A 17,238-nucleotide genomic window follows, 5' to 3' on the forward strand; every position below is an offset into this window, starting at 1 on the left:
AAGTGGGGAAGGAACATAAAGAATGAGAAGAGAGAACAACTAGAGCCATTCTGACAATTTAAGGAGTGTGCAGCAGCAGCTGGGAAGCTTGGGGTTGTATGTTCAGCAGCATGTGAAGCTAATTCAGTTAAATTAGCTTTCCAAATCCAGAAGAAAAGAGAAAGGACCCAAATTAATAAAATTATGAATGAAAGGGGAGAGATCACAACTAATACCAAGGAAATAGAAACAATTATTAGAAATTATTATCAACAACCATATGCCAATAAACTGAGCAATCTGGATGAAATGGATGCCTTCCTGGAAACCTATAAACTGCGAAGACTGAAACAGGAAGAAATTGACAACCTGAATAGGCCAATAACCAGTAACGAGATTGAAGCAGTGATCAAAAACCTCCCAAAAAACAAGAGTTCAGAGCCTGATGGATTCCCTGGGGGAATTCTACCAAACATTCAAAGAAGAAATAATACTTATTTTCCTGAACCTGTTTCAAAAAATAGAAACAGAAGGAAAGCTTCCAGACTCATTCTATGAGGCCAGCATTACCTTAATCCCCAAACCAGGCAAAGACCCCACCAAAAAGGAGAATTTCAGACCGATATCCCTGATGAATATGTATTCCAAAATCCTCAACAAAATCCTAGCTAATAGGATCCAACAATACATTAAAAGGATCATCCACCACGACCAAGTGGGATTTAACCCTGGGATGCAAGGGTGGTTCAACATTCACAAATCAAACAATGTGATAGAACACATTAATAAGAGGAGAGAGAAGAACCATATGGTCCTCTCAATTGATGCAGAAAAAACATTTGACAAAATACAGCATCCTTTCCTGATTAAAACTCTTCAGAGTATAGGGATAGAGGGAACATTCCTCAAGTTCATAAAATCCATCTATGAAAAACCCACAGTGAATATCATCCTCAATGGGGAAAAGCTGAGAGCCTTTCCCTTATGATCAGGAACACGTCAAGGATGCCCACTCTCGCCACTATTGTTCAACATAGTACTAGAAGTCCTAGCAACAGCAATCAGACAACAAAAAGAAATAAAGGGTATTCAAATTGGCAAAGAAGAAGTCAAACTCTCTCTTTTCGCAGATGACATGATACTTTATGTGGAAAACCCATAAGACTCCACCCCCAAATTACTAAAACTCATACAGCAATTCAGTAATGTGGCAGGATAAAAATCAATGCACAGAAATCAGTTGCTTTCTTAAACACTAACAATGCAACTGTAGAAAGAGAAATTAGAGAAACAATGCCATTTACAATAGCACCCAAAACCATAAGATACCATGGAATAAACTTAATGAAAGAGGTAAAGTATTTATACTCTAGGAACTACAGAACACTCATGAAAGAAATTTAAGAAGACACAAAAAGATGGAAAAATATTCCATGCTCATGGATTGGAAGAATAAACATTGTTAAAATGTCTATGCTACCCAGAGCAATCTATACCTTCAATGCCATCCTGATCAAAATTCCAATGACACTTTTCAAAGTGCTGGAACAAACAATCCTAAAGTTTGTATGGAATCAGAAAAGACCCTGAATCACCAAGGAAATGTTGAAAAAGAAAAACAAAGCTGGGGGCATCATGTTGCCTGATTTCAAGCTATATTATAAAGCAGTGATCACCAAGACAGCATGGTACTGGCATAAAAACAGACATATAGACCAATGGAACAGAATAGAGAGCCCAGATATGGACCCTCAATTCTATGGTCAAATAATCTTTGACAGAGCAGGAAAAAATATGCAATGGAAAAAAGACAGTCTCTTTAATAAATGGTGCTGGGAAAATTGGACAGCCACATGCAGAAGAATGAAACTCGACCATTCTCTAACACCCTACACAAAGATAAACTCAAAATGGATGAAAGACCTCAATGTGAGACAGGAATCCATCAAAATCCTAGAGGAAAACATAGGCAGTAACCTCTTTGACATTGGCCATAGCAAATTCTTTCAAGATACATCTCCAAAAGCTAGTGAAACAAAAACAAAAATGAACTTTTGGGACTTCATCAAGATAAAAAGCTGCACAGTAAAGGAAACAGTCAACAAAACAAAGAGGCAACCCACAGAATAGGAGAAGATATTTGCAAATGACACTACAGATAAAGGGCTGGTATCCAAGATCTATAAAGAACTTCTCAAACTCAACACCCAAAAAACAAATAATCAAGTCAAAAAAATGGGCAGAAGATATGAACAGACACTTCTCTGAAGAAGACATACAAATGGCTAACAGGCACATGAAACAATGTTCATCATCATTAGCCATCAGGGAAATTCAAATTAAAACCATATTGAGATACCACCTTATACCAGTTAGAATGGCAAAAATGGACAAGGCAAGAAACAAATGTTGGAGAGGTTGTGGAGAAAGGGGAACCCTCTTACACTGTTGGTGGGAATGCAAGTTGGTACAGCCACTTTGGAAAGCAGTATGGAGGTGCCTCAAAGAATTAAAAATAGAGCTACCCTATGACCCAGCAATTGCACTCCTGGGTATTTACCCTAAAGACACAGATGTAGTGAAAAGAAGGGCCATATGCACCCCAGTGTTCATAGCAGCAATGTTTGCAATAGCCAAACTGTGAAAAGGGCCAAGATGCCCTTCAGCAGATGAATGGATAAAGAAGATGTGGTCCATAAATACAATGGAATATTACTCAGCCATCAGAAAGGATGAATGCCCAACTTTTATATCAACGTGAATGGGACTGGAGGAGATTATGCTAAGTGAAATAAGTCAAGCAGAGAAAGTCAATTATCATATGGTTTCACTTATTTGTGGAACATATGGAATAGAATGGAGGACATGAGGAGAAGGAAGGGAAAAATGAAGGGGGGAAATCGGAGGGAGAGATGAACCATGAGAGACTATGGACTCAGAAACAAACTGAGGGTTTTAGAGGGGAGGGGTTGGGGGAATGGGTTAGCCCGGTGATGCGTATTAAGGAGGGCACGTACTGCATGGAGCACTGGGTGTCATATGAAAACACCGAATTGTGGATCACTACATCAAAAACTAATGATGTATGGTGACTAACATAACATAATAAAATAAAATTAAAAATTTTTATTTTATTTTTAAAATTTTTTTTATTTAATTTCAATTTAGTTAACATAGAGTGTATGAGTAGTCTCAGGGGTAAAATTTAGTGATGCATAAGTTGCATATAATACCCAGTGCTCATTACATCAAGTGTCCTCCTTAATGGCTATCACCCAGTTACCCCATCTCCCCACCGACCTCCCCTCCAGCACCCTTCAGTTCATTTCCTAGAGTTAAAAGTCTCTTATGGTTTGCTTCTCTCTCTGTTTTTATCTTATTTTATTTTTCCTTCCCTTCCCCTATGTTCATCTGTTTTGTTTCTTAAATTCCACACATGAGTGAAATCATATGGTATTTGTCTTTCTCTGACTGACTTATTTTGCTTAGCATAATACCCTCTAGTTCCATCCATGTTGTTGCAAATGGCAAGATTTCATTCTTTTTGATGGCTGAGTAATATTCCATTGTATACATATACCACATCTTCCTTATCCATTCATCTGTTGATCGACATCTGGCTCCTTCCATATTTTGGCTATTGTGGACATTGCTGCTATAAACATTGGGGCTCATGTGCCCCTTTGAATCACTGTGTTTGTATTCTTTGGATAAATACCTAGTAGTGCAATTGCTGGGTTGGAGGGTAGCTCTATTTTTAACATTTTGAGGAACCTCCATACTGTTCTCCAGAGTGGCTGCACAGTTTGCATTCCCACCACCAATTCAAATTTTAATTGATTGATATGGTGGCATCATGGTCCTTTGTATGTAAAAATGTGGTCACAGATCATGTATGCCTTTTTGCTACTGCATCTTCTGTGCCTAGTACATAGTAGGTGCTCAATAACATTGTGTTGAATGAGGGAAATAATAAATTTACATATTAATGTACAATCTTCCCAGATCATATCAGAAGTCAAAACTGATAAAATGTATATATTTGGAATATTGTCTGAACTGAAGCAGGAGCATCTAGAAAGCACATTCTGATTTTGAGAGATATTAGGAGCTGCAATTCATCAAATTTGGCAGTGGGTAGGATGCTGGGAAAATGGAGGAGAAAGAGAACAAGAAGCCTTTCAGATTTATGACTGGGTGGGTGGTGTCGGCATTCACCAAGACACTCTAATGAAGTACCAGGGTGGATCCTAGCAAAAGGACTTCTCATACTATATTTTTATTGGTTTGTTATTTGTCTGACTTCCTCCCAACCCAGGAAGTGCCCAGAGTCTAGCACAGTGCCAGCACATAGTAGGCCTGTCATAAATACTGAGCACATGCATGGATTGGCAACACATATCCACCAATGATGACAAACTAGTTAGTTAGTATGTAGGGTGACATTACATTTCTATTCACTGTGGCAGGGGAACATGTCATGTGAAAGCAACTTCCAGCCATTTATGATGGAGAGCAGGAGGCAAGCCCTGTTTCACACAGCTCGGAACTGCATTTAGGTCTACCGGAGGCCTGCCAATCTTACTGTGGTATTAAAATGAAAGTTTTGCATGAGCTTCAATTACTGAAAGTCTATATGGAGTTTATGAGGCTTAACCCATAGCTGGTTCCTGTTCACAGTCAAAGGCCAATGAATGGTCAATAAAAGCTGCAAATAGTTTTCCATTATTCCTGATGGATTTCTCTGTAAGATGACAGAGTGTAACAATGATCAATAGTGGAACAGCCATTCCTGAAGGCCTTTGTGCCAGATATAATATACTGATAAAAAAGAGGGCAGCATGGAGTTTTGTTGGTATATTGGCCTGTGGTTTTTGGGTAAACAGGAAAGCTCTTCTTGAAAATAGGGTAGACTGTGCTTGCATCCTTTCAATAGAACCTGCTCCATGGTTGGGGCTCAACAATTGTGCGGTTGTGAGGATCATATCAGAAGACCTGGTTGAGGGGGAGCATATTAGTGAGCCCAGGAGCTCAGGAATTAGATTAGTTCTTGGGGAAAAAGTTCCTCACCTGGTGTTTTATTGAAATTTAAGATTTGAAAACAGATGAGCTCAATGAAGAGGCAGAGCTGGGTGGGAAGGAGCTGTGACCTACAAGATGCTATTATTTTTACGTTAGATAACTCTCAGCAGCATGGAAATGGTTAAACACTCTCTCCTTTCAGAAAAGCTCACCCCAGATGATTTCCATAACCCTTGTTATGGGTGGAAGTATGTCCCTTTCAAATTTATATGTTTTGTTGAGACACCTGCTCTTTTTTCCCTGTGTCCTCCAAACTGAGGAACCTCATTACCATTGAGCCAGAAAGCTGGAGACTTCTCTTTCTTCTTCCTCAGCCCCGAATGCATTCATCACCAAATCCCACCAGTTTCACTTCTTTAATGTTTTCTCCCTGAAACTTATCCAAGGCAGCAGCTTCCTTGTTTCAGGATACTTGATCTCTTGCTCAAGTGGCTTCAGTAACCATCTATCTGTCTCCCAGCTCCGGCTGTCTTTCCCATCTTCTTCAGTCTCTACACTAGAGCTTGATGATCTTTGTAAAATAAGAAGTTTTGATCATGTCGCACCCTGCCCCAATTAAAACCCATCAATGTTATCACCTTGCCCTCAGAATGAAACAGAGCATCCATCACAAGGCCTTTCTTCATTTGGTCCCAACCTACTTAATTTATCTCCAGGTCATCCTCTTGCTCAGGACGAAAATGGGTGGAAAAGACATGTTCAATTTACTGAATGGTGAGGACAGCATTTGTTTTCCTATTCATTACACACTCAACACTTCCTGGCTTAGGTCTGGGAGAGTCAGAATTGAAGACCTGTGTCAGGACACTGCTAATGATGCATGAGGGGCGCAAAGAGCTGCGCTAATTCAGGAGGACACCCAGCATCATCTGGGGGTACAAATTGGCTAACTCATTAGTGTCTCTAAGATATTCTGAAGGCACTAAGGTTTGGATGTCCAGTTTTTAATGCTCATTGGAAGCAAGTAAGTAATAGCCCATTTATATAGATGGGGAGATCTGTTCTTTGCAGGTGTAGTGAATGTGGTAGGTCACCATATAGCAAAGCTAGGATCAGTTAGATAATGATTCACAGTCCTGGATGCACATGAGAATCTGTTGGGAATCTTGACCAGTGTGGGAGCTCTGCCCTAGAATAAGATTTGTATGGGTGAGTTTAGGAATCATTTTTTTTTTTAAAAGCTTCTTAGGTGATTGTAATGCACAGTGTGGGCTGAAAACCACTGATTTAACTCACTAGAGAAATAAATACATCAGACATTTTTTATGGAGAAAACCTTTTTGAATTGATAGTTACCTGGGCAGTGAATTAAAAAAAAAATGGATTTGGAATATTTTTGGAATTAGATATTGTTAGCTAAATAATGCCTTGGCTTTGGGATAGCTGGTTTCATTTTGTATGTGCCTTCCTCTGGAAGGGAAAAACATGAAAATTTTTCTTACTCTTTGTCTAGACACTGGTTACAACCATTGCCCCAAATATCCAAACTTTGAGAAAGGCAGATTAGCATACAGTGACTAATTGGGAGGTTATGTATCTATTGAGAGGGCCTCCAAGTATGCATTCCCTCAGGGAATCTTGATTCTCACCTCAGGCTGACTCCGGGGAAGGCTGTCCTTGGGTGTGGGAACAAGGTGGATAAGTTGGATTTAGGGGTTTAGACTTCAGAAAACAACCAGAGGGGTAGCATCAAAAGTTCCTGCCTCTTCTGAATCAAAAGGAGAAATGGTGGTTGCTAGGAAATGGTCTTTGCTGTTTGGCGAGCACATTTTGTTACATCTGACCCAGTGGTTAACTCTTTAAGTAAGTGGACATTGCCAGTGAAAACCGCCCTGGGATGGCAGTAGCCGACTTGGTGCTGTGGGAGCCATATGCAAAAGCTTATCAAAGCAGCCCCAAGAGGGGCTTTACTTGCTATAGATGGAATTCAAACTTTCCTAAGCATTTGGAGACCACAAATTACAAAAAAAAAAAAAGCCTACTGGATCTGAGATTTTTTTTTTCCTGCTGGTTTCAGACTTATTATTATTAATGAGTATGTTGGGAACTGGACTTGTTTCATTATTTTAAGTATTCAACTGACCTATAATAAAGAGATATTGCCAAGCAAGTGTTGTTCAATAAAGGAAAGGATTGTATTTCTGTTAAAAACATGAGCCTGTATATCTGTGACCTTGTATATCTGGCTGGGGTGATGCCTTTCCAGGCCTATCCGAATGGGTTAGTTCCTTCTCATTTGACCAATGAGTCTACTGAGACTTGGTAGGAGTTGCCAGAGAGCTATTAAATAATGTGGAAATTGAGCTGCCTTTTCCCTGGAGGCTGCTCTGCAAGGAAGATAAGTGAAGGCAGAATCTTGCTGCGAAGGGGAGCCTCCATAAGGATGTTTGATGATGGCTCTCTGCAGGATGAGAAAGAGCGATAGACAGAAGGGTTGTCACTGTCTCCTCTCCTTCCATTGTTCCTGAGACCTCAGTTGTATAGCCCTGTCCTCCCTCTCTTCATGCCTGTCTCTCTGTGTGGGTGGAGGAGATGACAGAATGCACAACCATGGAGCAGACAAGAGGTCATGAGAGTGGACACCAGAGTCTGTCCAGAGTGGGGTCAACTGTTGGCTTGAATGCCTGCATGTATTTGGATGGAAGCCAGAGAGCCATCCACAGTGTTCTTCCAGAGAGTCAGACTGCCTGGGCTCAAATCTGTTCTGCCACTTTTTGACTGTGTAATCTTGACTCTCAGTTTCCTCATCTATATAATGGGGTGATGATAACAGCACTCAACCTCTCAGGGCCATTTTGAGAGTGAAATGAAGTCATGCTTGTAAGTGCTTAGAATAGTTCCAGGCATAGAGTAAGTGGTCAGTGTAAGTTAAATATTATTATAGGCTTTTAGGAAATAAGTAGGGAAATTTGACACCTGTCTTTCTCAGAAGAATGGCCATTCATTTATTCATTCATTCAACAAATATTTTCTGAGTAGTATTGTGCGCTGGGTCTCATGCCAGGTACTCACAAATGAATTACAAATAACTTCTCTTTCAAAGAGCTGGAGCTGGGAGGGCTAGTCAGTTTTTTATGTCCCAAGAACAGACAATCAAAAAGTGAAAACAGTAGAACTGCCTGCCAGCCCAAGGATACATGGAGACCTCTTGTACCCTGGAAGGATCTAGTCATGGGGACTGGAGCTTCTCTGGGAAGATATGCCACCAGGATGCAGCCCACGTAAGGTAGTGGGGATGGAGGAACATGACACCAGGCCTTTCTCTTTCCACCAATCTAGAAGTGAGGCTTATAAAGTCATTTCCTAAAAGCAATCTATTGAACTCAAGTTCACCATCACAATCTCAGAAAGGTAGGCAAGAGGGGCTGGCTGCCTCCTTTCACAGACTTTCAGGGCAGGGAACTCCAACAAACAGCCAGCTTCTACAGGCCCCATAGAAGATTCCACTGTTGAGTGATGCTGGTCTTGGATGGAAGGAAACCTTCTCTGCTAAGTCTTCCTGGGCCTGGGCCAAGGGCTCTGCACAACAAATAGCTTCCTGGGGATGGGACCACTGTGTTCTCAGTCTGCTTTAGATTATAATTATTGATAGACTTTCAGCTTGGCAGAACTGGGCTGGATCTTGGAGATCATTGAATTCAATTCTAACATCTTACAAAGGAAATCCCTTACACCCAAGGGCCAGGTTCTCCTTCCTTGCTGCCCAGTTCTGTTCCCCTCACAGCAGAAATCTCATCTCTCCACCGATTGTCCATAGGGATTCTGCCAGATCCACTTACACATGCTTCATATCCTAAGAACTTTGTACCAAATGTAAAGTCTAAAATATTTGAACTGCAATAGGTTTCAACAATGGCTCCCAACTAGTATGGAGCATACTAGGATATTTTCATAAGTTATACAAAACACATTTATGTTTTACTTTACTATTTACATAAAATTAGAGTCCCTTATAGCCATCATCACCATCATCGCCATCATCAGCATCACCATCATCACCACCACCACCATCATCATCATCACCACCACGACCATCATCACCATCATTATCACCATAATCACCACCACCATCAGCAGCATCATCATCATCATTACCACCACCATCACCATCATCACCAACACCATCACCATCATCACCAACACCATCACCATCATCACCACCACCATCATCACCATCATCACCACCATCATGATCATCATCATCACCACCACTCACCATCATCACCATCACCAACACCATCATCACCACCACCACCATCATCATCATCATCATCATCACCAATACCATCACCATCATCATCATCATCATCATCATCATCACCATCACCATCATCACCACCGCCATCATCATCCTCATCACAATGGATGAAGCTATGAAAGACCAGTGGTTCTCAAAGTGTGGTCCCAAATCAACAGCATAAACATTGCCTGGGAACCTGTCAGACATGCAAAACCTCAGAGCCCATCTTAAACCTAATAAGTCAGAAACTCTGAGAGTCAGACCCAGGAATCTGTGTTTTAACAACCCTACTGATGAATCTGATGTGTGCTAAAGTTTGAGAAACACTGTGCTAGACCGTGCCAAGGACTTTTTTTTATTAGTAATTCCAAATATTTATTTTTACTTCATTCTTCAGTACTCTGTTGTTTGCCTCTAGGTTGAGATTTTACAGACTGTTTTGCAGCCCTCTGTATAAAGTATGTTCCAAGATGGACACCTATGAAAGACACCCCAGCTACAAGAAGATAGTTCTTTCTAATCCAGCTGGTGTTTTTCATCTCTTCTTTCAATATCAAGCTCAATTCAAAGATGCTTCTTTCTGAAGATTCCAAGCCTGCTATTTCCCTTTGATGTGCTTCTTCTCAGGACATTCAAGTGCTGGACTATCTGGTGCAGAAACATTGTCCTTATTAAGCATTTGGAAAACAGGGCTGCTCCTGATGCTATGCCATTCCAAATGTATGAACCCAACTAAAGGTACCATAACAATCAGAACTTTGTACTTTCTCCAGAAGTTCTGAAAGCTCATAGTACTTCAGCATCAGTGCACCTGCCCACCAGCCGCTGAGTCTCCCTAGGCCGCCGCCACCAGCTGGCCCCATAGGCCAAGCCGCACGCAGCTGCTGCAGCTGGTCCTGCCAACCTGCGCTCGAAGCTTGGAGAGCTGTGCCAAGGACTTTTAATGCATTATCTCAATTTTTCCTCTAAATAACCCTCTGTGATAAATACCACTATTTTCTCCACTTTGAGAAAGCTGAGATGTGACAAGGTTAAGTAACCTGCCCAAGATCACACAGTTTGTAAGGGGTTTGGCTAGACTCTGGCCTGCAGTTATTCAGTTATACGATGAGGTCAACATCTTATCCTAATCAATTCTTTGAACTACAAAAGGAAAGGTGTAGAAAATCCTTTAGCAACCACCCACTCCCTCCAAGCTAGGGCACAGAATTACAACTTATTTTTACTCAGCCTCATCCCTTTTTAGTCCATAACTAGCACGTGGAGCTTGAAGTGGTGGCGTGACTTCAAACCCTGCCTCGTCTTCCCTTGAAGTAGCGCCAGAGGTGGTTTCCTGGGCAGGTCTGAGGCCACTGACATCTGTGGCAGCGAAAAGGACTGGGCAGAGGAGGATGAAGCTGGGGCCAGCTGCAAATACTTGCTGAGTAGGGAAAGCGGGGATGGAGAGGAAAGGCCAAAAAAGGAAGTAAGTAAGCTGGCCACTGGTCTGTGAAACAAGTATGAGGGCATCGATTTAACCGGTGAGCAAATGGAAACCTAGGGAGGTACATGACACCTGTAATACCACCAACCAGGCAATAGAAGTCTTGGGATTTGCCTCTAAGTCCAGTGCTTACTCCACCACAGTGCCATTGGAGCAACTGGGTAAAAAGCCAGCGATATTGGGCTATGAAGAAACAGAGGTACCTGTCTTGGGTTCCTACTGACCCTCAGGGGATTGATGGACTCACTGAAATTAGGTGTAAAGTTACAGTATTATGGTGTGTGTGCATGTGTTTATGAGATATACATTTATATGCACATATACATATGTGTGTGTCCATACATATATATACACACATACATGTATAAATCTGGATTATTGGGGTTCTCCAGAGAAACAGAACCAATAGGAGATCTCTCCCTCTCTTCATCTATCTATCTATCTATCTATCTATCTATCTATCTATCTATCTATCTATCATCTGTCTTTCTCTATCATTCATCTATCTAACTAGCTCATATATTTACCTATTGATCTCTCTATCTCTATCACATATCCATCTATGTTATAAGGAACTGGCTCACAGGAGAAATTCCATGCTCTGCCCTCCATAAGGAGGAGATTCAGGAGAGCTGGTTTAGTTCCAGTTTGAGCCCCAAGGCCCAAGAACCAGGAGAACCGATGGTGTAAGTTCCCGTCCGAGTGCAGGAGAAGACCAATGTCCCAACATGAGGATAGTTAGGCAGAGAGTGAGAATTTTCCTTTACCCTGCCTTTTCTGTTTGGGGCTTCTGTGGTTTAGCTGAACCCCCCCACCTCCACATTGGGGAAGGCAATCTGCCATTGTCTACCAATTCAAACGTTAATCGCACCCAGAGATACCCTCATAGACACACCCAGAATAATGTTGAACCAAATAGCTGGGCACTTGTTGGCTATATATATATATATATATATATATATGTGCAAGGTTTGAAAAAAAATTTTGTCTTGTGTTTATTTTTTTAAATAAATCTCTTTTCTCCTGTTTGTGTGTGTGTATAATATATATATATATATATATATATATATATATATATATTTCCTCTCAATCTCTCTCTCTCCTATATATATATAGGAAATAATTTGTAGGAGGGGCTCTGTGGCATATTGCATTTTCCAAAGATGGCTGCACACGCACACACACGCACAAAGGTGGGGTCTGTGTTCCCTACCTCCTGCATCTGGACAGGGGTTTGGGACAGCTTCAGCCAATAGATAATGGTGCAAGTGATGTCATGTGACATCCAAAGCTAGGTCATAAAAAGGGTATAGCTCCCATCCCCTGCAATCCCAGCCACAGTGCTGTGAGGAAGCTGAAACCAGCTGAGGGGAGCTGAGGTCCCCAAGCTGACATCCAGCATTGAACCACCAAATGTGACTAGATGTGTGAGGGAGTGAGCCTTCAAATGATGACACCTGCCAGCTTCGAGTCTGAGACCCCTGAGACTGTGGAGGGGAACCAAACTGTCCTTGCTGTGTCCTGTTCGAATCCTGACTCCCAGAGTCCGAGAGCATGATAAATGATTGTTTTATGTCGGCCCCCTTGCAGGAAGCACTACCCTGACTTACCGAAGGGCTGAAGTTTCCCTGAAACCATCAGTTCCCCAAACCCGTGTCTAAGCAAGACCACACCTGGCCATGAAGGGGTGTCACGAGCTCACAGTAAAAAAAGGTGAAAAAGCAAAGTTTATGCACAAGGCTCCCTTTAGGGTAAATCTATTAAATTTTTTGAACCAAACCCCCCCTCCCCTACTTCCACCCGCCCCCCCATTTCTTTAACTGAAATTTATACTCTTCCTGTTTTTTTGGTGCTAAAAATGTTCCTTCTTTAATGAAATGATGAGAGTAGCTTGTTTTGTTGTTTCTGCTCCTGCTGTATTTTGTTGTAAAGCCCTTACTAGGCAAAATAAAAAGTTGGTCACTAAATGCTATCCTCCCAGTCTTTCGAAAAAAATTCTGATACTTGAAGTAGAACCGCTGACCCACATAATAAAGTCCAAGCCACTTGGCATGGCATTAAAAACTTGATGCTGTATTAGTTGAATCCTATTCTAATTAGGTGATAATCAGGCCCAACCACAATGCGATTCAACACTATGCCCCTCAGGTAAGTTACGGACTTCCGAGAAAATTAGAGGCTCGGCGGAGCATATTTTTTTTTTTTTTTTTTTTTTTGCGGAGCATATTTCTTTAGGAAAATGTGTTTTAAGACACAAACTATTGACTTAATTTTTAAAACGCAGCCCACTTCAAAGCTGGGCACTGCTAGTTCATAAATAATTAACACAAACCATATATTCACACAGACAAGGGACCCACAGGCTCAGCTCCCACCCTGTGTCGTTCCCACACCGGAAGTGTGGACGCATGCGCACACGGCACACAGACGCCCACGGCAGCTGCAAAGAGGCAGCGCTCACCCGAATGATCCAGCGAGGCCACCAAGCTGAGCGGCGCTTCCCAGTTCCTGTCCAACTGCGCAGTGCTCCATTAATCTCTGCATATCCGCTTCCAGGAGCTCTTCTCCCCAAAGTCCTCGAAATGAACCTGTGGCCTGATATTTGAGAAAGGGCCAGTATGGGTCCTGCTTACATAACTCATCCATGCCCTTGACATCCCTCCCCGCCCCCCGCCCCCCGCACTCCACCGGGTTTGTCCACGAACAGCTGCCCATCCCCAGGACCAGGACGGGACTACAGGCTCAGGCCCTCTGGTGGAGAAAACACTGGCATTTTCTCCGGACCGGACAGGCAGCCACCCGGACTTGCTTCAGTTAATCAGTTGCCTGCCACCTCGCCGGGATAATAGTTCATTTCGGGTTTGTTGGCCTCTGTCTCCTCGGGTTACCTGGTGTTTGGTGATTCAGAGAGTGATAAATAAACACAGGATTCATAATCACAGCACGCATGATTAGGAACACTTTCTGAAGATTTCAATTCAATTTGCATTTAGGTCTGGTTAACCTGAGGGGCAGGCATGTTAATCTTCACACAATACAGATTGATTACTGGCTTCTCTAATTTTTCTTCCTTCAGATGACAAGCCCCAGCAGCCTGGAATTTGTCAATTTAGGATAGCACCCAAGGAGCACAACTAACCCACTTTAGGAAAAAAAAAATTAACTTGAAAAAATACATTACTTCCGCACGGAGCAAGAACATAAAATTATACCCCAAGGAAAGGCGCAGCCTATAACCTACTGCACTCCTGAGATATCACAGTGCTGCTATTAAATTTATTAATGAGGGTTGGGAGGTCTTAGTGGCGATCGCTGGCCCATCAGTTCCCCCCAGCCCTATTGTTTAATAGGATCAGTGGACATTTACCAGTACAGATGATTAATTAGAGAGAGGCTTTATCAGTGTAAGGGTTGGGACTGGGGAAGCAGGTGGAGATGTTTCCCCTTGACCTCATAATCCTTCATCTGTCTTCCTTGTGGTGAGGTTTTATTACTCCCAGTGCACAAGGATCCACTGCTCACCCTTGAAGATGTCTAGGCATGTGGGGGTGTCTCTGGGATCTCCGTGGAAGACCTTAGGAATTCCATCCAGGTGTGTGGGTTTCTCTGCTCTGGCCCATGCTTAACAATGGAACGAGGAAAAGGGGCAAGCCCAAGGAGTATTTATTGTATCATAAGTGACTTGAATTTTGCAAGGCAGAAGTTAGGCCTTATGTCCCTCCGAGATCTTAGTAACTGGTGTACTTTAGGATGCGCAGCAGGTCCTTAGGAAATGTTTACTAAGTGAATGGGCTTTTGGACTGTTTGGGAGTTGATGATTTCCTTGCTGTTGCTTGAATAAAGATGGAAGAAGATAGTTTACTGCAAGAAGAGGATCCTGAAGAGTCTCTGTAAGATTTTTTCCTTCACTGCCCCCTCCTGTCACACTGCACTCTTTTGTCTGGTCTATAACAACGATTCTTGACTGTTCTCCCCAATCTAATGGAGCTCATACCCCTCCTTACCTTTTTGGTTTTCACAGAATGATGTTAATGCTGCTGGCGATGACTGTCTATGGTGCTTGGGGCCATCCTCAAAATGTAACACAGGATAACTTCCTCACAAGCATTTCCCCATGAGGGTGATCTAGTGATCACAGGCCCTCAGTTTCTTTTCCAGTTTCTGGAGAGAAGTAATATTTGAGAAGTATTGCTTGCTGGGAAGGTCTGCAATCCACCTCTTTCCCCAAATACTCTAAAATGTTTCCTTGGAATAAACTAGGCCAACAGAAAGCTGGGCATCTGGACATTCAGCTGGTTCCCTATAGATCTGCTGTTAATGAATGGCCCTGTGATGGTCTATATGGAAGTTCTCATAAGAAACAGACCTATGAAGCTTATAGTTATATCTATTTTAATGACACTGTAAAATGGTGTTTATTATATCATACATTGTCTTCTTTATGAAGACTCCTGGGAGGAATTTTTATCTGGTCCCAGTGCCATGAAGGGATGGATAATTAGCAAAGAGTGGAGCCTTTACCTTTATGAGATATATAAACTTTCATATGTGTTTGGTTTGTGTGTGTGTGTGTGCTTATTTCAAGAAATCTCTAAAGCAATGCAAAGACAGGATTCCTGTGGGAAAGGAACTCCTATCCATCCTTTAAGACTTATCTTAAACATATATCCTTTGAGGAGCCTTTCTCCACTGCTCAGAGGTAGTTAGAAACTCCTGCCTCTGGTCCCCCAGATCACCTTGTTCTGTAGATTCCGCAGTTGCACTGTGTTGGGATTTGAGTGTCTGTGCCTATCACCTCCACTCACCTTATAAGGCCTTCCTTGTAGTCTCCAGAACCTAGATATATAGCTAGGGACATTGTCACTGAGAAGTTTACCTATGCCTCTTGATCTCCACCTGACGAGTGGACTCTCGGGGATGCTTCATCTATGTGCAACTTTATAATAGAGTAGTGGAAAAAGAAAGGGATAGGCCTTTTTGGACAGAGGTGGGTTCATCCTTTATTCAAGACTTTGTAAGTCTATTTCCTGTTCCTACCACCCAGAATTAAGAAACATCTTCTCTAGTGGTGTGTGTGTGTGTTTGTGTGTGCGTGAGAGAGAGAGAGACACACACACACACACACAGAGCAAGTTTGAGTGATTATTCAAGACATACCCAAGTTACTGAATGGGAAGAGGACCCACAGTCTTGACTTATGAGTTAGATCTGACCCACAAAATTACAGTGCTGCCACCTTGTAGGACCAGGTGCTCTTTTGTATTCTTTTCTTAATCAATCTGTGACTGGGTCATTCTCATTTTTGGATTTTGGAGCAGATCTGTTGAAGATAAAAACTGTGCCTCTGAGGTTTGCTTTCTAAAACACAGCTGTTTCTTCTTTTCTTTTCTTTTTTCTGATTTGCTTTCAATTTCATCCTTTCTTCGACCACTTCCTTTTTCCTTTCTAGGAGTAATACAAAGTTCAGACAAGTTTTGAGGTTGAGTTTTTGGTGACTTTAGCAGAAAGTCAGCAGGACGTTGACAGTGGGTGGTGGAAGGTGATGATGTTTGTGTTCCCAGTCCTCCCTTGGACCTGCGCTGCACCACCATGGAGTGTGGACCGTTAACATCTTGGGAAGGCAGACGCTCGTCAGCTTTTGGCAAATCACTGAGCAGCATTGGAAAGAAATGGACATCACGGATCAACTTCATGCCAAGGGGCTCTCCACTCAGTTGTGGTCTGCTTTGGACTGTTTGGGCTTATTTCGCTCAGCATAACCCCCTGGGGTTTTAAAAATTAGGAAAAAGCAAAGTAGAAAGCCCCAAGAGGAAAACACTGGATTTCTTACCAACATATTAAAGGGAGCTCAAGACTTTAATTTGAGCTGACAACTTTTATAACAGGTATACTTTTTGAGTTTCTAAAAATGGAACAAGTCATTATGGTTACACATTTTTTTTTTTTTCTAAAAACCCTGGGTAATTGCTGTGAACTGAATGCTTATGTCCTTCAGATTCATGTGTTGAAGCCCTAACCCCAGTGGCTATATTTGGAGATGGGGCCTTTACAAAAGCAATTAAGGTTAAATGAAGTCATAAAGGTGGGGCCTTAATCCCATAAAATTAGTGTCCTGCTAAGAGGAGACAGGAGAGAGCTTGCTTTCCCTGAATACAAAGGAGTCATGTAAGCACGAGGGAAGAAGCCTAGTAATGAAACCCATCTCTCTGGCAACTTGATCTTGGGTTTCCAGCCTCCAAAAACTGTGAGAAATAACTTTGTGTTGTGTAAGGCACTTAGTCTCTGGTATTTTGTTATGGCAGCCCAAGGAGACAAATATAGTAATTTTAGTGAATCTGCTATTTACAGGGGAGTAGAGTGTGTCCAGCTTTGGTAGTCAGGAAGACCGGGAATTAAGTCCTATGTACACCATTTGTTTGCTGTGACTTTTAGGCGAGTCTCTTTGCCTCTAAGC

Source organism: Mirounga angustirostris, unplaced genomic scaffold, assembly GCF_029215605.1.
Source record: "Mirounga angustirostris isolate CCGP_5_RB_7025 unplaced genomic scaffold, mMirAng1.0.hap1 SCAF_10, whole genome shotgun sequence".
Lineage (NCBI taxonomy): Eukaryota > Metazoa > Chordata > Mammalia > Carnivora > Phocidae > Mirounga > Mirounga angustirostris.